The sequence below is a fragment of the Anas platyrhynchos genome, chromosome 3 (assembly GCF_047663525.1).
Source record: "Anas platyrhynchos isolate ZD024472 breed Pekin duck chromosome 3, IASCAAS_PekinDuck_T2T, whole genome shotgun sequence".
Taxonomy (NCBI): domain Eukaryota; kingdom Metazoa; phylum Chordata; class Aves; order Anseriformes; family Anatidae; genus Anas; species Anas platyrhynchos.
This window is the reverse complement of record NC_092589.1, coordinates 56296148-56323300: the sequence shown is the minus strand read 5'-3', so window position 1 is coordinate 56323300 and position 27153 is coordinate 56296148. Positions and strand designations below refer to the sequence as shown.

Below are 27153 nucleotides of genomic sequence, written 5' to 3'. Positions count from 1 at the left end.
AGTGTTGAAAAATTCCCTCTGAATACATACTTGCATTGTAGTGATCATAAAAATGTCTACCAGCTATTGGAGCCCCCAAATTGATTTTTTTTTTTTTTCTTTCCAGAAAACAAAGAGTTCAGCCTGAGACCGAGAAATTGCTTCATAAGAAAACCATCTGTGCTGAGAGAGATGGACTAAGGTATCCTGTCACCTACTCTGGGGTCTGCTCAGGTTTAGTATAAAACATTGCTATTCATATTCAGTTAGCAAATAAGGTTGGGCTGAGGTAGCAGCACCTGTTCTGAGTGCATTTCCTATAAATCAGTCTAGATGTTTAATATGTTCCTCATTACCAGAGCATTTGAAAACCAGCAATACACCTGAAAACCAATTTGCTGATATAAATGTTCCAACAAAGTGGTGAATTTTCAGCTCACACTGTCAGTTATTGGCAGGAAGCAAATTTTGACTTGGCCCTTGTCAAAGTTAATACAATTCACAGTCATACTTTTCCAATCAAACTTTGAAAATACAATGTGCACTATACACCTTTGCAACAGCTGAAATCCCAAATTTTTAACACATGCAACGAAATCTCTGCATAGGCACTGCATATATGAAATGATTTGGTGATTTGGTGGGAAAAATTAAAAAAAAAAAGAAAAGGAAAAAGCAAAAATCAAATAGCAAGGACATTCAAGGAAATCTTCACCTGTCTACAAAAAGCGTTAATGGGAGAAAAGTTGACTCAGCTCCTGACTGTGAAAGGCTTGCCCAGCTCTGACTGCTTGTACACCAAGTAGCTGGCAGAGAAATGCCCCAAGTGGGAGATGCCTTGCACTTTGGGAATTTACCCCAGGAACAAAACAAAGTGATATTCCCTCATCTGCTCTTGAACCCAAGACAGATCAGGGGATAAAGGAGGCAGGAAAAAAGAGTGCTGACCTGCTCGGAGCAGAGGCATGGCAGCCAGGTTTCTCATTCTTGTGTCAACTCCTGGCAACTGTGAGCTCCTGAAGAGAGATGCCAAGTGACCAGACTACATGGACCTCTGAGCACCTTACAAGATCTTCCTCCTGTTGAGGGGCCGGGTACTTAGGATGAGATTTAGCTTTGTTTTAATCATCTAAAAGTTATGTGTCTATCTGCAGCTACTCATTTAGGCTTCCTCCAGACAGCTACTTCTTAAGCGTTGACTTTCTTTTGGATGGATTTTCTCAAGAGACCACTCAAGGAGTGAGATTTTGTGTGGCTGTGATCAGACTTCTGCAAGTCTGAAATCTTTCAACTTTTAGCCTTCTTGGGCACCTTCGGGGCAGAATGCAAACTTGCAGCACTTGTTCAAGCTAAGATGTCTGAAAGATTGTAAAAGTCATGCTCATCACTGGAAGGAGACAGGTGCAGTTTCTGTGTGCCCTGTGCCGGGGAGTAGGGTGGGTCAGGTTCTAGCAGTAGATGCTGTCTTCAGCAAGTATTGGGGACAGTTCAAAAGAACCAGAGAACTCTTATATCTGCACCTGGGCGGTCCCATTACTAGAGAGAAGAGGGTCAAATAAAGGTGAAATAGCCATGAAAGAGCAGATTTGCCATAGGAACTGAGAGTGGCATATACATGGCCTTTCATCCATACAGACGGTGATTCTCTTTCTCAGAGCTGGTACAACACTGACTCTTCTCCATTATCCTCCCTCTCTCTGATGAAAAATATAATTACTATTTCTGCATTGCCTGAGCGTGGTCTCTTTTTTAATAAATTGAAATATTGGCTTCACAGCAAATGTTACCTGTTATTTTTAATGAAATACATGTTTTATGTCCCTTGCTTTTCTTCAAATTCTTTTATTTTGTTATACTTACAAATAAACACAGCATTTTTGGTTAAGTTCTTCATTTTATATCTTGAATAAGCATCTCTTCTTGATGTCTACCTTTATGTTTCTATGTACAAATCTATCAAGACCATCAAGAAATGGTTTCCCAAACAGAATTTATTGCAAAGCTGATTATGTATTAATATATACAAATGACAAATCTAAAACACAATGTCAAAAAGCAAGAAAATGCAATCAAGAATTTATTATTCTCCCATTACTATTCATCTGGGAAAATAGCTGCTCTACTTTACCAGAATAACTTCCCCCTCCCACACCTCACACCCAATCCAGGTTTTCTAGGTAAGTGCCACAGAGTTATTTGTGATAAAATACTTTAATATATAATAATACCACAAGTTCACTGTAATTTATCTACCTATTTTTTTCACTTCTACTTTCCAAGTAGGCTTATTATAAAAATTTATTGTCACACACACACATTGCATACATCTGCATGTGTCTAAACTTAGTGGTCCATTTTACAGATGGAATAAGCATTTTCTGCTTTTCATAACCTTGCATCTTGTCCTCTTTTGTGCACACTTCCCCAACATTATAGATATGATTTCTTCTATAAAATATTCACAAAAATGCCTCTCCCCTGAATGGCCCTATCCCAAGCCACCCTCCCCCCTCCCCTTTTTTTTGTGATTAAGTAGCAGATTAATTTGAATAATATACATGTGAGGAGAATTTTATGCTTTGATTTTCTTCTTGAAAGATGATACTGTGGTAATGCCTTTTCTACTGTACTGTCCCATTTCATACCTCAGGAATAACTGCTCATCTATTCTTTTTCAGCTGAAGGACTCCATGCTTACCATTTTGTAACCCCCCATAGTGTTAGATGTTAGGAAGTACAGGTAAAGAAGAATGTGTTGCAACACTTTTGGATGGCAACACCAGTACAAGTTATGTTGACACCGTTACATTTGCTTGCAAGTTAGAGCTGATTATGGATGTATTTTTAATCTAGCAATTCCTAGATGCCCGCATAGCGACTGATAAAATACCTCTCATTTGCAATGTTGAAGTGTTTACCTTTGGGAAATCCATGACAGAAATAACCGTATTTTTGTCACCAGCAGCTGGATCCCTGCCATACTGTCTGGAGGAATAAGGTTGTTCTGGACAAGAGGAACAATGGGAGCAGAATGGCTGATATATGCGTGCACACAGGTAGGTACGTGCACACACACTCACAAAAACATGTGTGTTGTTTAGCATACATTTTATACTGAATATACAGATGTATACATCTGTATATTAGTAACATAATTAGTACATTAGTACCATATGGGTGTGCACATGAATGTATTTGTGTACATATATACACGTACATGTATGACTGAACTCTGTGAAGCATCCGGAGCATAACACAGAAATGATCTCCCTGTGTTTCACACAGAGGCAATCACTCTGCCAGCACATATAAGAAGTCATTATAATAGTTATTCTATTTATGGAGAAATGTGTAGCTAAAATGTAGGAAAATTATTGTTCTCCATATTCTCACTTTTTTATTGAAGAAACAAATCACACAGTAAATTACATCTGATTTGCATGAAATGTTGCATGCACCTAGATCTCAGCAGGAGCCTGGGAAAAGACATTGTTTTAATTCCAGAACCTTTATAGCTATTCCCTTCTTCCTTCCTTCCTTCCTTCCTTCCTTCCTTCCTTCCTTCCTTCCTTCCTTCCTTCCTTCCTTCCTTCCTTCCTTCCTTCCTTCCTTCCTTCCTTCCTTCCTTCCTTCCTTCCTTCCTTCCTTCCTTCCTTCCTTCCTTCCTTCTATAAATTTTTGAGCTATATTCTTGTTTGGCTTCTCTTGCATTTTATAGGCCCTTCTGAGTGTAGTTTAACATCTGCAAATTGCCAAGGTGGGTAAGGAAAGCGTAATGTTCACTGCCCAAGAGGAGGAGAAACAGGAGGGATTATGTGCCTGCCCTGTGGCTGTGATGGATGCTGCTCATGCTGGGTGCTGTTGCCATTTGCTGTGGAGATGCTCAAAATGAAGAGAGGCTCCTGAGGGGTCTTGAAACAACTTGGATGCATCAGCTGTTTGACTGGGCTAACACAGCGTGCTGAAGATTTTGCCCTCTCTTTTTTTTTTTTCTCCAGTTTTCCCCTATTCATCTCTGATGATGCCAGTGAGGTGAAGAGTCTGTGTTTTACCATCAAAGGTCAGCCCTCCAGGATGTCTGGAAGCTGCAGTGTGGCCCCTGCATGCCAATCTACTGGAGAATACATTTAGGGCTGGGTCTGGAGAAGGGTGATGTGGTAGGTATGGAAGTGCTCCAGCACTCTTAGACTCTGAAGGGTAAACAGAGTCCTTGCATATACAGTCAGAACGAATTTGTACAGAGCACTAGTCTGCTTCCTGAAAACCATCAATAAGCTGAGGAGGTCTGAGTGAAATTTTCCCATACAATGGAAAACTGGATATTTGACAAATTATCCCCTCTCTTTTTGCAAAGAATGTTTGCTTTCTATATAAATTTGAATGTTTCCTTTAAGAAGCATACACTTTAATATAGGAATGTTTTTGGTGGAAACACTCTGCTCTGTTTAGAGAAACCTGTAACCAGAAATGAAGGGGACGCTTTAGCCTTTCTTGCTTTTCTGGTCTGGTACATGTTCTTTGCCTGGACTCACACAACAGGGGTGGCTGCATCACTGGATCCAAGGTGGGAAGACTTGGTATGTCAGACATGTATACATTTGCACATGTGCACACTGACACATATTTTGCAGAGCTGTTGCATAGTGCCCAATTTCTCTTTAGTGCTGGAAGAGACTGAAGGGAGCTGCAACAATGAGAGGGGTAAGATGTCAACATGAGGGTGGAAAGGGGCAGTAGGGGATGGGTATGTGAGAGGAAGGGCAGAAGACAGGAGGTCTGTAAAGACCCTTTAGTCTCTATTACATCTTGGTCTCTTTCCTCCTCCTGAAGTCAGTATCTGACAGTGCTTCCTGGGAGGTGCAGATCAGCTGTTATGTTCTCCAAAGGGCTGTCAGCTAAGCTGTTTCTTGACTCTGCCTAAGACTGTTATGAGTCACCATCCATTCTCTCCACAAAAGCCCAGTACATAAAGAATCTCCCAGTATGTGAGGTATAAGCTGATGAGAGCTCAAGTTATAGAGGACAAGGGCAGTGTGTAGTATTAGGTCTGTGCTCCAAGTTAAAGCAGTTCGGGTTTGGGTCACTTCTTCCATTCCTGTTCATTGTTGCTACAAGATCCTGGTTTTCTAGGCCACAGATTATTTGGAAAAAAAAAAAAAAAGAAAAAAGATTGAAACAGTACAGGAAAAAATAAAACAGAACAAAAGTTTCTCAGCTAAGCTGGTTAAAAAAGCAGTGATATGAAAGGCAAATTGGAAGGATGTAAACACTAGAGAAGGAGGATTTTGTTTTCTAATTCAGAAAAGCACTTAAGTGAAAGTCCTAAATGATATCATGCATGAGATTCTTGGTAAGGTTTACTAGGCATACCGTTGTAGGATAAAACTGAAGACATATAAATAGCTTCTCAAAGAGTCTTTCCCTTGGGGCTTTCAAAAAAAGACTACTGATATTATAACCCTTATGAAAACAAAAAAGCAGCTTGTGCAATTTAATAATTATGCTTTAGGTCTCTGTTTTTTTTTTTTTTTAATTATTATTTTTTTAATTATTTTTTCTTTCTGAGGGTCCATGGAGACTGCAAGTTACCCTGGCTTAACAATCAAGCTCTTGCTTGCTCATCTGAACTCTCTGACTGGCAGCAGGTTCTTGTCCTTGTGCAGCTGTAAGCAGTGTGTTTGCCTGAGCCTCTGAAATACTGTGAGTGGAGTGTGACTGCTTGCTGTGTGCCATTGTGTCGGAGGCCAGGTCTGTCTCGTGTCCAGTCTTGGTTATGAAATGGTTGTACAGTAATGGTTGTACAGTAATTGATGCCTCACGGTGAATAATATGTTGAACAAATAACACCTTTTTCTTTCATATGGATTCTATCCTGGGGAACCTGAACACTTGCTTTGAATGTGGAAGCTTTAAGCAAATTTTCTTTTATTGGCTTTGGTAGTTGTTTTTTTTTTGTTTTGTTTTGTTTTGTTTTGTTTTTTGTTTTTTTTTTTTTTTTATTCCAGGACTTGGTAAAACGTCTGTCTGTGTGTGTGTGCAGGGTTATACCTCCCCATCTAACCTCAAAAGATTTTACCAGGCATTTTCTACTTCCTCAATCCTGCTGAAGGCATACTGTATCCTGCTAAAGGGCTGTTTAGTATGCTTAAGGACTGAGAAACCAATCTGAAAGTCTAGCCTTCAAGGGTGTGATCTATTGCAATTAGAAATGTATTGCTTTGTAATTACTATTACCACTTGCTTTTACCTGCAGGCTTACAAATAAATATCTGTTGCCTCTGGATATTTATACCTTCTAAATTCCTGCAAAGAAGCCAGTCCTAATTTTGGCAGTTCTGCTGAGAGGAAGCTGATGCCTCTAACTATCCCCTGCACCTGTTAAAAAGTATTGGAAGCAATCACACCTGGGTTATAACCATGATCACACAATTATTGTCACCTGTCTGTTGCAAAATGTTAGGAAATAAGCATATTTAAAACATCAATCTGATCTGGAAACCCTAGGGGTTATTGCAATAACTTAGTTTTGGATGTATTAATTTTATTCACGTGGAGGGTATTAATTTCCAAGCATCTTTTATATTATTCACTCTTGTTTTTCTGGAGAATGACATCAGAGATACTATGTATGTACCATTGTATTCTTTTATATACGATAACCAACTGTCATCAGCTCAGGTTTGTGGATATATCAGAAATTAATGAATATCAGTTAATTAATGGAAAATTCATGACATCAGCGTTGAGGTACACGCTGATTCAAGGGTGGTGAATCACTCAGATCTATTCTGTGTTGGGCATTCCTGGAGTGGCATGTTCAGAAGGTGATTTAACAAGGCTGCAGCAGCCTTTTCACCATTTATCTGCCCCTGCCCAGCAAAAAGGCAGGCCAAGGAAGCAAGTTGTAATTGATCCCAGCTCTGCTCTCCTTAATGGCTTGGTGGGACGGAGTCTGAGGAGGTGACTAAAGCCACGTCTGCACACCACTCTTGGGTGAATGAAGGTAAACTGGTATTCAAAAAAAAAAAAAAGCTCATAAGGTGCATTTGTGTGTCTTTGCTGTTCTCCGTGAGTTTCTCTGTGGGCTGAATGGAGTTTTGAGGCTATAGACTAAAATGAGGTAGCAAAATTGATCTAGGTTAAACATATTCCCTGCATTTTTGCAGACTTGGGTGAGTTCATCATCCCATTTTGCCATGCGCTCCCTCACACAGTCAGTGCAGTTTAGGGGATGGGGGTCTGTGCAGTGGGAGAGGAGCACAGAAAGACCACTGTCCTCTGAGACCTCCTGAAGGAAACCAAAATGGGTCAAACTCTTCCCTCTTCCACTTGTATAAATGTAGGTTAAGTCTATCATAGTCCACAGAAGCAGCATAGCAGAAAGCTGAAATTATCCAGTGTCAGAAGCTGCAGGATTTGATGGGAATTTTCAGACCCAAGGCAGGGGTCGTTTAACCACCTAAAGCAGATGGTGGTATTCGCTGAGAGCTGTGTGTGAAATGAAGTGACTCTCTCAGCCCCTGCCTGGACTGGCTGCTGCCAGAAGTGAGTGAAGACAGCACAGTGGTACTCGTTCAGATTTGTTTGTGGGAACAAAAATTGGCATTATTCAGCACATGTTGGGAGTACATGCTGGGGATCAAGGTGTCTTGGGGGCAGCTAGTTTGTGTAGAGATGAAGGAGTTTGCCTTTAAAATGAGATATGAGATATAGCAGGGGGAAAATTTGCTGTGCTGCTTATTGCAAGTTACCAGAAATGGCATTTTTTTGACTATTGTTTGTTAACCAGCAACCACAAGGAGCTGAAATTGAGCACTAAACAACTGCTGTGTGCACCACATATTTGTCAGGTCAGTGTGCAATGCTGGATTGAGGAGCGGCTGGATGCAGCTTTTTGCCACAGAAACATTTTGAGGGAGGGAAATTTTGCCAAATTTCAGTGTGCTGTCTAGTCATTCTCTCCTACTTATAAACTCTCAAACAAAACCTTTGAACTAGAGGTAAGAGTGACAGTATATTTTATTATAAAATAGAAATTAATGGTGTATTTGAAGTAAAATTTGATACTGTATCTTTTGCAAACGTATTCCCCATGTGGACTTTAGGTCTAACTGGGATTCTGTTCAGTTTTGTATTATTTAGGATGCTCGCTGGTAACAATGGACAGTAACAGGTGCCTCTCAAATTGTGTTTTCTAAATCCCAGAGATATGAAAACACATCTTTCATCCTATCAGACTTCACAGACATACATATGCCTACATCATGATGTTGCTTAGATCCTACATAGCAATGTAGTTCAGGAGTGTTTATGTCATTGTTTGAGAAAAGATCACAGTGCTGTAAGACATACACACCGCAAAGCAAACAAATTTATTTTCTGCATCAACAAGAGAGATTTCCCACTGATAGGTGAATGTAGGAGACAAGAACCCAAGAGCTGGGTCAGTGTTGGTGAAACATATACTTTCACCCTTCTGTCTCACTTAATCAGACCCTGCTGGCATTTCCGAAGGGGTTGAAGCTTTCCACAGGCTGTTCCTTGAAATGGCCTGCTGTCCTTTGGGTTTCCAGGGTCCCTGCAAACTACAGAATCATAGAATGGTTTGGACTGGAAAGGACCTTAAAAAATGGGGAGAGGGAAAATCCCTGCTTGACTTGGGAGGTGGGAGCACCAGGGGAGCAACCCCATCTTTTCCAGCTCTGCTTTTCACTCTCTCCCATTTTTTTCTTCTGGATGAACATAAAATTACCTACTGCCCTATGCAAGGGGGTATTGCTCATGTTTCTACAACCACCCATTACTCCCAGTAGTGCCGTTTACTTGACACCGACGTATACATTATAGCTATAGGAATTGCAGCTTTGCTTGACTTGCAGCATTACTCTTCAGCAAAGAGAAAAACCTGCCACATATCCTACAATGTTAAAACCTGCTCCTTGGCTTTGTATAAACAGTTCTCACAATATTGTGTCCTCTCTCATGTGATTGTAAGCACTTAAGTAATATGAAATTATCATTGATATAGCTGTCCCAGGTGAAAAAGAGCTACAGCATGTTTATGATGCAGTTCAATCTAGTCATTGATTTCTGGACCTACTGTAGTCCTTCAGGGCATATCACAAAAGCCAAGTTATGTCTTTGAGAGCTGGCTTTTCTATCTGAATTTCTGAATGAGGTGGAGGAAGTGCTTTAAAACCTTCACATGACCTGTCTCGAAAATCTGACTTTTCCTACTGAAGGTAATGGCATATGTCTGATATACTGGGAATTTGGTTATCTGAAGACCATACAAATAGGCTGGATATCAGGGATGGTCTTAGATACCAGAACTTGATGAATTAGAATGTGATGAATTGGGGCATGCTCTACCCTACCACGGCTTGCCAGAAAATATTTAGTTGGGGTTATACTCCAGGGTGTATTTGAGGGTATACTCCAGGTAGAGTATAGCTTTTGAGTTGCAGAGCCACACATTTTAGGAAAATAGTAGTGTTTTGGCTTCACTGCTTGCTCTTGGACTTGCAGACACACAGTCTGCCAGGTGATGCTAGTCATACCTGGTTCCCCTGAAGGACTCAGTCTAGGGAGACTGCAAAGTATTTCTCAATGACAAGGAAATTATTGTCCCCAGCTTTTTGGTGTGGAACTGCAAGACATGAATTGGCATGTCAAAGTCACAAAAATGCACCCTGAAAATAATTTTGGGTCATAGGCCAGCACTGAGGTCTCAGTAGACAAACATTGCCACATGTGCCAGCAAAATGTCACCTGAGACTGGAACAATATTGGGTTGATGGTTATTTTTGTTCTGGCTGAAAATCCCAATCATATTTCTGTTCCAATAACCTTCCAATTTGGAAAGGCTTCTTCTAGTGGAAGCAGTTTCCAGGAGACATAGCTTCTTGTCATACCTGAAGTACTAGGGAAAATGCCAAAGGAAGCTTCTTTCATCCACCCCCACACACCCTGCCTGTGGATGAGGTTTTATGGAGAGCAAATAATGGCAGGAATTAAGAAACATGGATAATATTCCCTACTCTGGCACTGAGTCTAGTTCTTTGCTTCTCTTTGTTCTTCAACAGCTTTGTATGTAGAAGGGACCAATTATTCTGACCCAGTTCTGTGAAGGAGCTTGAGAACCTTAGATGCTGTTATGTGCTTTGGTTATTTATTTATTTTTCTGCTGTTCCCAATACTCTGAATCTAAATTATGAGAGGGAAATGGAACTAGTAAATAATATATGGATTTATTTTCCTTAACTGCACAAAGATACATGCACTTGCAATGGACATAAAGACTTCATCCTTCTGATCAAATAATTCCCTCAATGGAATTGTTAGGAAACATACAGCTCAAGCTCTGTCCTCACTTACCAGCATTGTAGTGAAATGCTGGTTTAATGCTCTTCTAGCTTAGAGAACACATACTATGATCAGAACTGCCAAAAGAGACACCGTGTGTATTGCATACATATTGAAAAATATATATGTCATTTTTTAAAGTTATGTACAAAGAATATTTAATTTGGTTTCTTTAGGTTTTGGACATTTGTTAGGTATTTATCTCACCACATATTACATTTTTTTTTTATTGTTTTATTTGCCTGTTTTCCTTTCTCCTATGGATTAAAAGGGGAGAGGAAAAAGGAAGACAAAAGCCCCAAAACTGGAAAAATGAAAAATTGTATTACTTGACAAACTCAAAAAAAATTGTAAAATGAAAAATGTACAAGAAATAATTTATTTCTGGGGTGAGAGTCATTTTTCATGTTAAAAAGTTTCAGATAAAACTTTGTCTTGCTCTAACGATGTCTAAAGCACAAACCCCATCCCCCCCAAGTCACAGCGCAGGCACACACAGCGCTTTGCAGTATCATTTCTGCAGGATAATTAGCATTCTGCATAACAGAAGCCAGAGCGGTGAGGTCAGGTTTCAAAGTGGGAAGCAAGGGTAGGCCCCTGAAATTGTGTATATGGGTTAGCTGTAACCAGCCTAGCAAGCTATACAGTTCTGTTATTCCTTTAACCCTTTACTGATGAACATATTTAGTTCACCGCAGAGGTAAAGAAGCCATTTCGTAACAGAAAGTAATAGGCACTTTTCCCATTTCCACTAGTTTCAAAACAGGTGCTGTATTGGCTCAGTCAATAATGGTCAACTAGACACTACTGAGCAATACTTCAAACAGGCTTGCTTTTGCTGCAAAACAGGGGCTTTTTCCTGTTGTACCTCTGCTGCTGTAATAGTCTCATGCTCCTCTTTGGGAGTAGGTCTGTGGTAATTGGTATCAGCACTAGGAAAGTAGAATGTTTTAATGTTAACCCAATAATTTCCTCTTAGGGCAAGAGATATTCCATTACTCAACAGATTTTCAACAACAGATTTCATGTGTGACCATGAGTAAACACTTCAGTCAGGACACACAGAAACCTACTGAAGCAGCTAACACATAAAGGTCTGTCTTCATCTCCCAGTTCCCCTTAGATTAAGCAGTATATAAGCAAATAAAGGTTTTCTTATTAAAATGCATGTGTTGTGGACAGCACGGCCCTTAGATAATGCTGCAACGGGTAGTCAGAGAACCTGAGATTTCTCCTCCTGAGCTCTGATATCAGGGTGCAGGCTGAAGTGAGCATTTTCATCTCTCACAGTACTTCCAGATGGTGAAACGGTATGGAGCGCAGTTGGGAAAAGAGGGTTAGTTTCCTGATGTCACATTTGTTATACATTCTCCTGGCCACTTCCGAACTGATCAGCAGTTTTGGTTTGGACTGCAAAAGCTCATAGCTAGCAGAGAAATTCCACTGATAATCAGTGTGTTTTCAAGAGATATATTCCTAGAAGCAGTGGTGGTAGGGGAGGGGTTGTGGGCCACATTACAAATGAACATCAGTGGCTCTGTTAGAGTTGCACAAAATTAACAGAAATTAGATCTCTAGCTACTGAAGAGAGTCTTCTGTACTGAGATAGCTATTAAAATAGAACAATCAGAGATTACGGTACATGAGAGCCTTTTTAATTGTTAATTTGCCCACTTCAAAATGACCATACAGTGAAATCAGTGTCTTTTTAAATAACATTGTTTTCCTTAAAATTGGTTTCCCTTTTCAGCGTTATCTTTCTAAGAGCACTGTGGTGATATTCTTGGGAATTATCTATCCCACACTGAGGGAGCCTATCTGAAGCTAACACAGTCCTTGCAAAGTGCAAGGTAATTAACCATTCTCCTCCCCCTATTTATCTTGAATTTTGCTTCCATCTAGTTGTTTTTCACGCTTGTAAAGTATAATTTGAATAGAGTTTTAGCACTTTCTTCCTACACAACCCCTCACTCTCCGTTCCCTCCCTCCATAACATTGCAGTGATCTGAGTGTGAATTATCTCAGAGTAAGGGTGGGTGAACTATTCTGCCTGAGCACAGCAACACTGAAGACAATGGAGCACAGCGTCAGCGATTGACACAATTCTTTCTTATAGAGACATTTTGTATGCTAATGAACCTCTGATGGCAAGACCAGACTTTTTTTGCTGCTAATTCTGGCAATATCTATCTCTGATGGGAACCTAATTTCCACCCACAAGGATCTTCAGAGTAAAAGACTGAGCAAAGAATGATGCTCAGTACTGATGTGACTCTCCTCTTGGCTTCACTCCTATGTTTTGCCCACAGCCAGGAAAACAGAGCCTCTAGACCAAAGCACTTGGCATCTGGTATTTCCTTTCAAGTGCTTCTATATGAGCCAGGCTCCTTTCACCACCGGATTCCTCGCAGGAGTTTCTCTTTAAAGCAGTCACTGCTTCCTCAGTAATTAGCCCACAAGACACATCAGCATAGCAAGGAAACATTGACCTAATAGGTTTAAGTGGTGATGGTCAAGACCAAGCAGCTACCATGAGATGGCAATGCTGGAAGACCAGTAAGAAGGGGCTTTGTTGCATTTTTTGTGCTTTACGCAATGTAAAATGAAGGAAACACAGGAACAGTGAGATTCAGATAACTGTATTTACACACTCAGTATCACATGCAAGGCATGACTTTGCTGAATAGCTTTGTGGAAGGTCGAACACTCAGAGCAATTGTTCCCAGCCTGCTCTTAGCTTGAAATCCATGGCTTTCATTTCAGACCCACAGAAGGGCTTATGAGAGCCATAGTTTGTCTGTTTTTCCCAACTGGGTCAGCTAGTTTAATTAGAGACACTGTGTCTTCCTCCACGGCTTACTTCCCTAGGCTACTCAACTGTTTGAATAGATAATCCCAATTCCTCATAATTACAGCTGCAATATTATATATTTTGCAGAGATAACTCTTTCAACTGAAAATTTAGAGGATCTTCAGCTGACAGTTACATCCTCTTGTATTAGTACTGTGTTGCAAGGCACAGCGTTGCTTGTCTGTTCTTTTCTTCCCCTCCTGCTTACCATGCAGAGCTTTTCCTAGCACCACCGAAGTGTTAGCCTACGGAGGTGTGATTCCACACCAAACCAGCCAGGCTGGTGGGACCACTGTGGTGATTTGCATATTTTTGTTTAAAAACAGGTTATAGCAGGTTTAACTGGTGTATTTACATCCGCAGGTGCAAGTTAATCTGATATTAGCCAGGTTTCAACTGATTTAATAATGTTCACACCCAAAGCTGGTTTAATTAACTTGGATTTAGACCAGGGCGTAAGAGAGGACATGTCAATTTGGTTATTAATCAAAGGGGAAGGAGCCAGCAGCTCTATCTCCCCTCCATTTCAAGCTCTCCAATAGATTAGTGATGTGACCTTGGGCAGATCTCCTGGCATGTTTTTGCCTTGCTTTCCTCAGACTGGATATAATCAATTTCTCAGAATAGATGCAATAGCGAATTCAGAGGCGTCTGTGAAACTTAATTCCCTGCATGCGGAAAGGGTTTTGGCAGCTGCTGGGGAGTGCAGCTCCGCGGGGAAGGGGCAGGGCCTGCCTTCTGCTTGATTCAGCTCCTCGTAGCACGATCACTGCCAGGAGTCATAGGTGCTGCCGCCCCTTGCAGCGATGCTATCTCTCAAGGATCCTAAACTTCCTAAACTGCAAAGTACGTGCAAATGCAAAGTGTTTGAACTGGCTAGGATGGTCCTAACCAGGGCTTTAGTCTCCATTCACCAGTGTGGATAAGAATGAAGTTTTTTTTTTTTTTTTTGTTTGTTTGTTTTTGATGAGGGATAAAGATCCTCTCCAGGAAAGCAATACTCTCCCTATTTTGCCTCCATGTGTGGAACAGCTGTAACAAGGTGTCTGGCATGTCTGATGAGCCAAGGGTGGAAAAATCACCACTCTGCCAAGTTGCAGCAAGTGCTGCTGTCAGGGAGGCACAGGTAGGACTCCTCCTATGCTCCTGCTGTGGGTACAGCTGGGCACAGCTATCTGCCTCTCTGCTGCCCATGCCTCTGCTGGCAGGACACTTCACGGTGAAGGCCTACTCCTCCCACAAGCCACTCTTTGTGAGAGGTGTGTTCTTGTTGACTTCTTGGCCAACACCGTTTAGCCATCTGCTGCTGATCTTGGCTGATCCAGCCTTGCTCTTTCCCTGCTTCCAGTCAGTCTATCATGGAAAGTATAAAAGTCCTCAGCAACTGTCTGCTCATCTGCTATTTGGTCATAGGTTGGACTAAGTGCTCTTGGAGGTCTCTTCCAACCTAAATGATTCTGTGATTCTGTGATCTATGTCCTGGTGCAGCTTTGCTAGGTGCTTCTGCTTCATATTTCCATTGATGTTTATTGTTATTCTGGTTAATACTTTTTGGTTTGTTTCTCTCAGACAAACCATGGCTTTAAAAGTAAGGAAAAGGACCTATGGGCTCAGGATAATTGCCATGGTATTGTAGGGGTCATATTTTGGTGCACTCAGTCTTGCATTGAAACATCAGAAGGAATGCAGAGAAAAAAAATATCCTTTTGTCTTGCAAATAAGAAATGCTTTTTTTTTTTTTTTTTTTAACTCATCAGAATTGATAGTGAGAAGAGATACTCATTTCTTAATTGTTCACGGTGATCCAGCATATGCTTCTTGATCAGAACTCGTTGAGAAATCGGATACTCTAGCCTCACACAGGGATGCTCCAAAAGAGATGGGAAGTGAGAAAAGCAAGATATGACTTTGCTCACAGCCCACTTACGGGTTTATTTAATAGACGGGAGTTTGCACACAATTAACTAATTGAGCAAAAGTCAGTTCTTGGGGTGAAGAGCAGGCCTTCTAAAATAAGAACTCAGCATCATTTGAAGGACAAACACTTGACACTCGACATGAACTTAAGCAGGAACTGACTTTCAAAGGTAAAAATGTCTATCACATTTAAGTCTACACACATATTCTCTTCAATATTTGGGATTCTAAGCTCTTTGAAGGTAGTCTCTTCACTTCCCCACAAAGCACTTTTTTGTTCATCTTTGCAGTAATTTTCTGTCTTCTCTTCCCCCCTGCTCCCAATCCCCTTAACGTTACAAAAGAGTTTGCTTCTGGGATGAGATTTTGCTTGCTGAGTTTCATCCCCAAATTGTATTTTACAGATGACTTTGAAATTCCCTGTAAGTGTGCTCTCATTATTGGGTATCTTTGATACAACTTTAAATACATCTGTGCAGACATCGCCGCTATTAGTGATAGGAAAATATAAACTTACAAAGAGAAAGGAATAGTCAGAGCCAAAAAACCTTGTGATAGATAAAAGTAACAGTATGTTTCAGATATGGGACCCTGGCCTCATAAACATTGCAAGTTCTCTGAATTAGTCACTTCACACAATATTCTTAGGGGAGTTTTAATCAGACCATATTGTATAGTGGCTCATCCTGAATGTATTTAGCCTGGGGATTGTTACCCTGATCTGTTTTTCTTTTCTTTTTTCTCTCTCCTGGAGTTTGGTACAGCAAAAAGAGCAGATACCTAGCAAGAGCAAGACAATCAAGGCAGTCTTGTGCTGAATAAGAGGCATGCTTAAAGGATGTTGATGATAAACTCTGCAAACCGCATATGTTTTTCAACAGAATGAAGGACCAATTTTCATAGATGAAGGGAAACACTGGGCATGCAAAGAAAATGTGGATACTTTGAATGAGAGTAGAAAATCCCCATTACTAGTGTTTCTCCCAAGTCAATCCTTTTTTTTTTTTCCCTTAAATTAATTCATTATTTATTTATTTTTTTAAGATGGCTCAAACACCTCTTCCCATAGCAGCAGAGTTAGCAGGTAAACCTACTCAGCCAAGAAGCCTGCTGTCCTAACATATCCACACCACAATGGACGGTGACTTGTGATCCCTCATCTTTATGGAAGGCAAAAGTACTTGTCCTGAGGTCTGCAAAGTTTTTCTGTGTGCTTGCAGCAGAAAGACATCAGCAGAAACCACCCGTGCCTCAACACTCCCTGCAGTGGCTCTTGGCAAACACTGCTCTGCCCAAGGTTTGGGGGGTCTCCTGGGAAGATTGCTGAGGTGGTGAATGAGCAGGCTCACCAGATCACAAGAGCACCACTAGAGCTTTTGTTTGTCACCCCAGCTCTGCTTCAGAATGAAACTGCTTCAGAATGAAAAATAGTATCAACTTCTGTGTGTGTGTACTGTAAAACTTCCTTTGTACTTTATGGCAATATATATCATATCCCTCATCATTTCAAAGTTTTCTCATGTAAGAAGCAATTGGAGATCATGGTCCCAGCACAAAGAAGAAAATTTTTAAACTTTGAAAGGGGTTTCAGATAGAGTTTTATGAATAGGCATTTATGAGTGGTAAATATTTCCAGTAGGCTGGAAGTTGCCTTTGTGTACATGTGCAGAAAAATCTGTCAAAAATTTAGAGTTCCTTTGCGTGAAGCTCTTGGCTGATTTGCTCAATCAACAGTATGTTGTACAGATTCTCAAGGAACAGGAGGAGCTAAGTGTTTCTGAAATCGTCCCGCTGTGCCATTTTGAGAACTGGTATTCATGTAACTTGTACCCTGCATCTCTTAGCGTTCAGCCATTGTTCTGACTATTTCTGAAATCATCATGCTGTGTTGTTTTGAGAAGAGGTATTCATGTACCACAGATCTTTTAGTACTGAGCCATTGCTTTGCCATGTCAGAAATGGCAGAAGGAAGCAGACAACAATATGGCCAGCACTGATGGAGAAAATGGTATTAAAATTCACCAGAAGAAGGATTGAGGGTCCCTTACTGAGATATCATTTGATCAATTGGGATCACATGGATTAACAGAGAGATGATCCTGTTTTGATAATCTGATGTTTTTATTTGTAGGCGAAAGCACAAAGAGCTGACAAGAGGAAGATGTAGATATAATTTACGCAAGCTTCATGATGCTTTCACTACAGCAGTAGACACAATAAGGCTAATATATGGGGTAGGCAGTATGGTACAGGGGGTGACATGTCCGAGTGGATTAAGGGGGAAATCATGATGCTTTGGTGTTAACTTGGAAGGAGGAGCAGAGAATTATATTGATGAGAACTGGGTCTAGATTTGTTCCTCTTATTTATACTATTTGTCTGAGGCCTAAGGAAAATGAAAATGCTGTAAAGCAGAAATATTTGCAGATAATGCAGAAACAGGGAGCACTGCCAATACAAAGAAGCTATGTGTGTGTGTGTAAAGATGAATGACCTAGATAAAAATTAGAGTAATGAGGAGCTGGACAAAACAGAGGGCCAGGCTCTGAAAGATCATACTGTGCAAAAATACAGTTCAGGAAAATGTAGTTCAGGAGAAACAGTGAGATGAAATTTAAGGCAGAAGGATTAAAATAGGTGCACACATGCAGAAATTTACAGAAACCTTTGCAAATTGTACATAAATAGTGGATTTAAGTATTTAGAAGTGACTATCCTTTAGGACTACAGAGAGGACTACAGAACTAGTACTATCATCCTTATTTCTGGTCACCTGCTTATAAAGAATTATTAAAGATATAGAAAAAGATACAGCAAATGCAAGCAGAATAATGCAGGGATTGGGGTACACCAGTTGTGCCAAATAAGACGAAGGAATTAGGGCTATATTCTGTGAAAGAGAGGCTGAGAGGTGAGATCATTTTGCTCTGTGAAGTTCTTGGGGGAATAGGAAGAATGGTAGATGCCAGACAATTTGAATTTGTGTCAAATACAAGAAGCAGAGGGCACAAATTAAAGTTTTGCATTATATGGAGGGAGTTCCCACAAGGAATTTAGTTTAGAATTCCTTTGTGCAGGGAGCAGATAATATACAAGATGCTGAAAAGTGCTCTCTGCTATACAGAAAGCCCAATGGGAACACAAATTTTTACTACTATATCCCAATGCCACATCTTTGTCTGAAGAGTGCTTTAAAGACAGCACCATTCTTCTAGAGAATACAGGAGAGGGCCATAAGAAAAAATAACCCATCTCATCCTCGTGAGAATACTCTAAGTGTTTCTCCTGGATTATTGGTAGCAGTTTCGGAGAGGCTGGATGTCTGAACCCTTTCAAAAACTTCAGCTCTGAAGAAATTGTTTCCTGGAAGAATCAGTGAAGTAGCTTTGAAATTACACAGGACTGGCACTGACATTATGAGACCCCTTTGGGATGTAGGACTATGAAGACTGAATTTCTGCTTTGACATAGTTTTTGCAAGTTTTAAAGCATTAATAATAATGCAGCAGTGGAGATAAAAGGTGTGTGGCAAAGTCTGTAAGTCACAAATGAAACGTGTCATTATTTGAATGAGTCTAAAAAAATATTCAGATGGCATACAAGAAAAATATTTATTGGGGATAGAATTTGTGGTGCAATAGATGGAGATGAATTTACCTGTCTCTCTGGCATTCAGGTGGAAAGTAGATGAAAGTCTGAAGTTTAATAAGAGAGAACTCTGAGTCCCTCCACCACTCATTTCCTTCCTTCCCTCTCCCATCAGTTAAGTGAAATACATCTGCAAGGTATTGGTTCACTGAAGATAAACAGATTCTTAACTTTTTTTATCCACTAAATTGTGTCACAAATTTTGTATGCGAAGCGAACACTTGTAAAGGCTCTGACTCAAAGAAATGTATTTGGCTTCTGTTCTGCCCCTTTTCATTAGGGGCTCTGTGGGCTTCCAGCATCTGAAGGACTCCTTGACCTGTCAGTGACATCTACTAGCTTATTGCATCTTAGCTTTGCACACAAACTGCTTGCAAGAGAGTCTAAATCCAAACCTCAGAAGCAGAACAGCAGTTGTAAATTAGTCTCTCATACAAAATATAAAGGAACTAACCCTATTACTGTATGAATCCAAAAATGGGGGCTGTAACCCTTTGATGTCTGCAACTTGATTTCCCTCTTCCTCCCTCAGAGTGGACATCGCTGTTGGACATCACTTGCAGACACCAAGTGATTTAAATGCACATGGGAAGACAAACAGAAAAGAACCTGATCCAGTCATTTGCAGAATGTAGTATATACTGCCATACAGTGAATTATTTTTACATAGGTAATTAATAATAGAGAAACAATGTAGTGACAGTGTGAGTCCCAGGGGAGAAAATTGTCAACCTATTTATTCATTTATTCTTTTCTAACTAAATTGATGGGATAGTCTGATGCCTTTCTGGATTCCACACGGCTGATGAAACTGCAAACAAGTTTAATTTAAACAACAGGCAAATCTTCCAATTAGCCAAAGCCTAATTCTTATGCCTTGAAATGATGAACTGCATGTACCATGACCTCTGTCAGTCTCAAGGGCTAAAAAGCTGCCCACCAAAAAACTCAGACATTGATCTGAACATTTTGGGCATGGATTCAAATATATTAATCTATTGTGATTTGCCAAGTGTCTATAACTGTCCTCTGGAATCCTAAGTTCATGTTAAATGGGATATCACTAATTCTTTCATATAAACTCATCTTTGAGCTACAGGGCAGTTTAAGGGAACTAAAACAGTTCGTGGAAGAATAGAGAGGATGACACTGAATTCTGCTGCCTAATGAATGGCTAAGTCCAGTGTTCTGTGTGGCTTACTCTTCCAGAAATTACATCGTGCACAGTGGTTGAAATCCCAGTTTCAGTAGGGGAAGGATTTTGATAACAATGAAGTGCTACTAATCTGAGAACAAGCCAACAGCCAAAGAACCCAGACACAAGAATATATCTCACAGTTCATTTCTCTCATGAGGCAGGTGTTCCTGCATGTAAAAGGTAAGATCCTAAACAATGCAATTTTTTAAGTGAAGAAGTTTGTGCATTTTTTTTTTCCTGTGGCTTAACACTTCTCTCAGATTTCATGTCTCTATGTTTGCACCTCTTTGTTTTCCCATCTTTATAAGTTAAGAATCACCTCTGCTTCAATGTTCTTGCAGTTTTTTAATGCAAGCTGCTGGCTGGCATACATGTGGAACAAGAATCCCCAGAGCATATTAGAGGACAGTGAGTAAAGAATGATTTTTGAAATAACTAGCTACAGCTAAATCATGATAAATCATACTATTTCATTGAATTTATCTTCTGCATATTAAATTTACGAAGTCGTGTCATGTTGAAATATTGAAATATCTCCAATGTAATCCACTGTAATCCATTGTTGGGAATTTCAGGGGGAAAGGGCAGTGAAAGAAAAGGTTGGCTGCCATTAGATAACCAATAATCTGCACAAGCTCTCAGAGCTGGCAGCGGAGCCGCAGTCTCAACACTAGTTTCAGCCTGGGAGCGATTGACACTCCCTGTACCAGCTATTTGGCTGGAACTTAAATATGTCACTTGGCACTGAGAGTTGATAAAAGCCCTGTTATTTTCTGGGCTGAGAGCTAAACAAGACTGCAGCCTTCCTAAATTATTACACAGAGCTTATAAGGAATTGTTGGTTTATGTGAAGTAATTTAATCAACCTGATCATTAGATGAATTTGCTGCTTCCACACTTTATTCTAATTGTGTTTGTTTATACACATGTTACACTTTTGCCCAGTTATTTAGTTCTAATTAATAAATTGGAAACAAGCATGGTATGGATGTCTGCTTCCCAAGACCACCTTCCAGAAGTGGAGGAGCCTGAAGGCAAGCAGCATTGTGAGACACACAGGCCATCCTCCAGAGCTGTCCTTGCAGACCCCCAAACCCATAACCCTGGCTGGAAAATCCACCATTCATAGAAGGCCTGGTATCTTCTTTAAAGCTTCACAGACTTCTTGCAAGTCTGTGTATACTTCATCACTTACTCTGCATTATTTGTAAGGGTATGGTTAACATTTGGGATACAGGCACTCTTGGGAACAGCACAACGTTTACTGTTAATCTAAAGGAACATGTCAAGGAGGCCTAACATGTGCCCCGTCACTGCCTTTGTTCTCTGGGTCTTTTGCTTTCCATGTTCATCTATTACAGGACCCTTTGTGAATGCACTATCACATCCCAATTCTTTTACAAGCTGGTGGATAAAATAAACCTCTCCTGCAGAACAGAACTGGAGTCCATGGTATAAAGGTCTCACTGTGAAACCTGCAAACTCAAGTTTTTTTGAGGAAAAAGCAGTGTTGAAAGGCTATTTCTTTTCAGGCTGAAGTAAATAATAATCTTAGTTTTAGTTCTGTTCATGTACCTTTTATATGCACACATCTTTTGTCATCTGCCTGAGTAGGGAGATATCCTATAACTGCAAGAGGACTGCTGTATCTCTCCATTGCCAGACCAGTAGCATTTTGTATGTCATGTATTGAAGTAAGACTGCTGTTTGGCAAAGATTTGCAGTGCAACGGTCTTGTCTAGCTTCTGTCAGTAGGAAGGTGCTGACTTTGAAGAAAGCCAGACTGGGGCTTAACTGCACAAGAGAGAAGCTTCATAGTAGAGGCATCTGTTACTAAAAATGACTGGGAAAAGATTTCTCCAAAATTTTCAAGATTATGTTCCTTTCCACACTTTCTTTTGTACTGGGATGAAGTCAGAATCTTTTGAAACAAAACGAGATGCTGCAGATAGACACAGCCTTTGCAACAGCATCTGGTCCAAGAGATGCTCCTCCAGAAAGCCATTGGGTGTGTATGACCAGCCCCAACATGCAAGCAGTGCAGAGGACAAGGAGTGGGACCTGCCTGCAAAGGACAGCACAGATGCACCTAAAAGAGGTGTACCTTGGCACCCCTTCTTGTTTAGGGTGACCTAACACACAGCATATAAAGTCCAGGGTTCCTGGATTGGAACAAGGGCTTCAGTCTAACAGTCTGGTCAGAAAAGCCAAGGCCCAAGTTGGGGGGTTGGTGCATGGTCACCCACGTGGTTGAATCGTGGGCCCTGTTTCAGCCTGTGCTACCTCCCAGTCTCTGCCTAGATAAGATCTGAAGGATGACACAGGTGGGGATCTGTATCCTTGGGCTGTATGGATGAGGTTGTGCTTGTGGAGACGGAAAGGCTGGAGACCTGTGGGAAACAGCGTGACCAGCAGGGCTAGGGAGGTGATCGTCCCCCTGTACTCGGCTCTGGTGAGGCCGCACCTCGAGTACTGTGTTCAGTTTTGGGCCCCTCGCTACAAGAAGGACATCGAGGTGCTTGAGCGGGTCCAGAGAAGGGCGACGAAGCTGGTGAGGGGCCTGGAGAACAAGTCCTATGAGGAGCGGCTGAAGGAGCTGGGCTTGTTCAGCCTGGAGAAGAGGAGGCTCAGGGGCGACCTTATCGCTCTTTACAGATACCTTAAAGGAGGCTGTAGAGAGGTGGGGGTTGGCCTGTTCTCCCACGTGCCTGGTGACAGGACGAGGGGGAACGGGCTAAAGTTGCGCCAGGGGAGTTTTAGGTTAGATGTTAGGAAGAGCTTCTTTACTGAAAGGGTTGTGAGGCATTGGAACAGGCTGCCCAGGGAGGTGGTGGAGTCACCATCCCTGGAAGTCTTCAAAAGACGTTTAGATGTAGAGCTTAGGGATATGGTTTAGTGTTAGGGATATGTTAGTGTTAGGTTAGAGGTTGGACTCGATGATCTTGAGGTCTCTTCCAACCTAGAAATTCTGTGATTCTGTGATTCTGTGAACCAGTGCTGCTTGCCCTCAGGGCCAGAGAAGGCCCAGGGAGGTTCCCAGTGAGTCACTGTGTTGGCTGCCTCTTCCACACAAAGTATGGCAGCCTGTATGAACCCTGAGCCACTGGAGCAGGACTGTGAGCTGTTATTTATGTAAGTGTGAATCCCCTAACACTGAGCTGATGGGTCTTTTGGAGAGGAAGTCTTGCTCTTCTTCTCTTTTGCTTTGACGAAAAATCCCATGTTTCTTGAAGCTTGTACATTTGCTCCCATTAAAAATTTTGACATTGAATCTGTGGAAAAATAATCTACCAGGAAAACTCCTGATCAGGTCAAATATTAGTTTAAGTCTTAATAATTCTACAAGCCTTTTCTGTTTTAGCAGACATCTGATTTTTTAAAGGCCTCTGGGAATGATGTATTTTAAGCTTATTTAATTTGGAGAAAAAGATGACTGTGGCAGGGAATAGTATTAGGTATAGATGAAGAGGTAATATGGAAGCTGAAGCAACAAAGTTCTTGCAGAAGAACAAAAAATGAAAGAAAATGAATATGCAGCTTAGGAGGGCTGAAAAAGAAAGGGAAGATGGGTTCATGAAAAAGTGTCCATGTATTCAAAATACTTGAACTAAAATATTCTGTGCAGAAGAGCATAAACTGAGCACCAATCTCTCCAGATTTTCGTCACTCGAGAGCATAAAGAGTTAATTTTTTCCTGTATTTTTTTTCTATTTTTCTGTCCCATGTGGCTTATTTTTTTAATGTCAGATCTACATTGACACTCATATCAAAAAGCATGCGATTTAGCATGATAGATCAGCTACTGAGAAGGGATAGGGGGGAACTGACCCTACTATTGAGATATATGATACTTATTTAGAGAGATGACATATATTCTTGATGAGATGCGCAGCTGTAAGTTGTACACTCCTCATTCAAGGTTACTTATAAGAAAGGAGGAAAAGAAGCTGGGTTTGTTCTTCCGCCCTCTTTTCTTTGATTTAAGATAGAAAATACTGTGTTTTCTGCATTAGAAATACTATATACTGTGGTTGAGTGAGAGAACAGATGAACTGTGATACCACTTGATATTTGTACAGGAACAGTTGGGCAGGGATAATAGTTTTAGTTAGCTGATGGGGAGGAATTTAATTTCTTTTTTACGTCTACATAAATATAATTTCAGTTCACATATTCAAAGCATAAGATGTTACTCCTTCTACAATTAGGAAACACAACTACTTTTTGCAGTATTTCATAAAGGTGATCTGTAGACAGTAATATTATCCTGATGTGTTTGGGTTATTCTAAACTATTTGAAAGAAAGTCAAGAAAGAAATCCATAACGCCCAATAATATTTTATAATAATAATAATAATAATAATAATAATTATTATTATTATTTTGGCAGGTGAAAAGCCAATGGAAGAGCTTCCTAAGGCATGCCTGAAGTTAAATTGTAGGTTATAAAACCCATCTGCAGGGGGAGACTCTCTAGTGTAGTTGGCTAAGAATTTCTCTAAGTCAGTGAAAAACGCTGATTTGCTAAAAGAATTTCAGAAAATAAGCTCTTTCATTTTGGTGAATTATTTGTTAATAAATCACATGCAATAATAGATACTGACTTTGCTATTTACAAAAATGATAAACATTGAATTTTTTCAGTCAGAGCTAACTTTTTCTTTTAAAGTTGAATTTAATTTTTACTAGAAAAGAGAAACTAGGTCATGTGAATCATTTTAACTGAACAAAACCAATTTTTTGGCTGTTTCATTTTGCAAAAAGATGTTCTTTCCAATCTACAGTATTCTCTGATTCTGTGATATTTCCTTTTGAGGCTGGAAGAAATAATTGAAATATAAAATTTTTATGGATATGAAAACTATTTGCTGCCTATTCCTGCTTTCTAATAATGTCTTGATATCTCTCTCAAAAAGATTACATACAACCAAATTTCTCTGCATCTTTTTTTTTTTTTTTTTTTTTTTTTTTTTTTCTGACAGAGAGAAACTCAGTAACCTGAATAAAGATATATAATTTGTTCGGTCTTTCTTTTCCCTAGGTTCCTGTGTCAAGAACAGTGGCATGATTTTTAACTTCCAATTTTCAGTAGAAAATAAATGAAAAAAAATTGCTGGAAATATGCATGAAATTTCTCCATCATAGTTGGAAAAGCCTGAAAAAATTGTAGCCCAGTCTGCTTTCCATTTGTGACTGTCTGTTTATGATAGCTTTTAAATGGCTCACATGGAAAGTTTTCTTTACACCCTTTCCTTTTACTAGACCAAGGCCTCCAGACCATCACAAAATGATGATTTTGGGAGTTGTTCATAATGACCTGAAAATTTAAAATGAGACCATTAATCTTTAATATTGGGTGGAAATTTTTCACATTACTCTCTATTGTCTTAGTGCTTTTGGAAATTAAGGTAGGAGACTATTTCATGAAAAGCATCACAGACAACTGTAGCAGAAAATTATGAAACTAAGAAAAGGTTCTTTGGTACTAGAAAGTGAGAGTGACAATCATTCGTCACCAAGATCTAGCATTTGGATAAGAGTATCTACATGATTCAGGAACTTAGAAAGAAAAAAAAAATGAAGTTATGACAGCAAGTCTGGGGTCTCTAGTTAGTCCTTGACACTTACCAAGCTGAGTGGAAATATTTTGGATATTTCTGGTAGAAATGGACTTCCAGTTTACCATCTTCAAAACTTCAGTATAACACATCAGGGAGTAGAAACCTAAAGATGCTTCTAAAGATAGCAAATATCCATTTATTTATTTATTTATTTATAATTTATTTATAATATTTATTTATTTATATCCTTTTTTTTTTTTTCTCCTTTTTATTAGGACCATACTTTCAACCCTAATGTTAAGCTAGAAACTGCAGAGTTGATTTTCATCAAGGAATGATGAGCTAATGATTCACTTTATTAGTGAATTATGCAGTCATCACGCCAGGACATTGGAGGGAGTGACTCTGATTTCGGTTTAGTTTGCCTGTGTGCCTAAATGAAACAAGGGGATTTAGGTTGATGTGGTCTCCTCTAAAATTACTTAAGTCATTTGCAAGTCCGTTGCAGTTCACACTGCAGTCCACTACCTATGGTTATTCATTAATCAGATACTTATAAATATGCAAGAAATGGAAAGGGAGATTCAATTTGTAAGCAACCCATCTGCAAGAGCTTATAATTAGGGCTACCATATTTCTGAAAGATGTTAGACCTGCTGAGCTTGTATACTCCAGGGTGGATGTGTGTTAGACATATCAGATGATTGCAAACCCTCTACAAATACAGAAATATCTTGAAATATGTGTACAGCAAAAAGAAAATGGGAAAACCCATTTATCTGTAGTGGCCCTCACAACAATCAGACAAAAAGTTTCACATCAGACAATTACATAGACAAAACCAACAGTACAGTTATGAGAAGATACATGTATATGGGTTTCTAGTCTCCATATTGCAATTTTTGAGTCCCACCATTTATTGGAAGACAAGGAGCCCATGTGAAACACCTAAGACACTGTTGTTATGTGAATCTGAATCAGTCACATTAACCACATTAACAGTGAAGTGCAAGGCAAATTCCAAGGAAGTGATGGGACTTACACCTAGACAATGAGAAAAATGCTTTAGATTCAATCTGTTTTGAAATTGTTATTTGTAAAAATGGAAATGATCCTTCAATACTTTATAGTAGCTTTTAATATTATTTTTACCTCCAAACTACTGTTACTTTTGACTATTTAGCAGATATATGTTAATTTAATGTTTCTGAATTTGCATTTGCATATCTGTACTGTAGACAATGTTGAATAGGTCGTATCTTCTTTTTGATGTATTAGTCTCCCTTTTGATTTATCAACAGAATAGAAAGTGGGCTTGTGATCTCTTCCACGGTGCCTCTACAATACAGTTGTTATTACAAATGATGCCACTTTAGGCAGGATAGACACAAACAAACCATAAGCTCAGAATTGCCCATTGTAATCAAATTGGCTATTTTCCAAACAATTCACAGTCTCTCTCCCAGTGTGACCTTTCAGAGCCCTGCACTCAGCAAAATAGGGTTATATTACCTTTCATGCACTACTGTTCATTTTCAGGAGAAAGCCAGGATTATTGCTCAAATTCTGTTCAATTACACTGGAGCAACCTCATTGTTTTCAGGGGAGGGCACAAACAAGTCAAGTTGGCATAT

The 27153-nt window shown here is 39.9% G+C and overlaps 1 long non-coding RNA gene across 10 annotated transcripts in view; it reads left to right on the top strand.

The window, feature by feature from the left end:
* The window catches only part of LOC106016692 (uncharacterized), a 255490-nt gene that overhangs the window by 92771 nt on the left and 135566 nt on the right, over positions 1 to 27153 (top strand). For 7 of the 10 annotated variants that reach the window (XR_011808324.1, XR_011808325.1, XR_011808328.1 and 4 more), the window contains exons 2-6: positions 107 to 181; positions 2945 to 3035; positions 3978 to 4136; positions 19970 to 20138; positions 20300 to 20366. This is a non-coding gene — a long non-coding RNA (uncharacterized lncRNA). Of the gene's footprint in view, positions 1 to 106; positions 182 to 2941; positions 3036 to 3977; positions 4137 to 19291; positions 19431 to 19969; positions 20139 to 20299; positions 20367 to 27153 lie in introns of those variants that run through there. The other 3 variants (XR_011808323.1, XR_011808331.1, XR_011808330.1) reach the window with 3 other exon arrangements.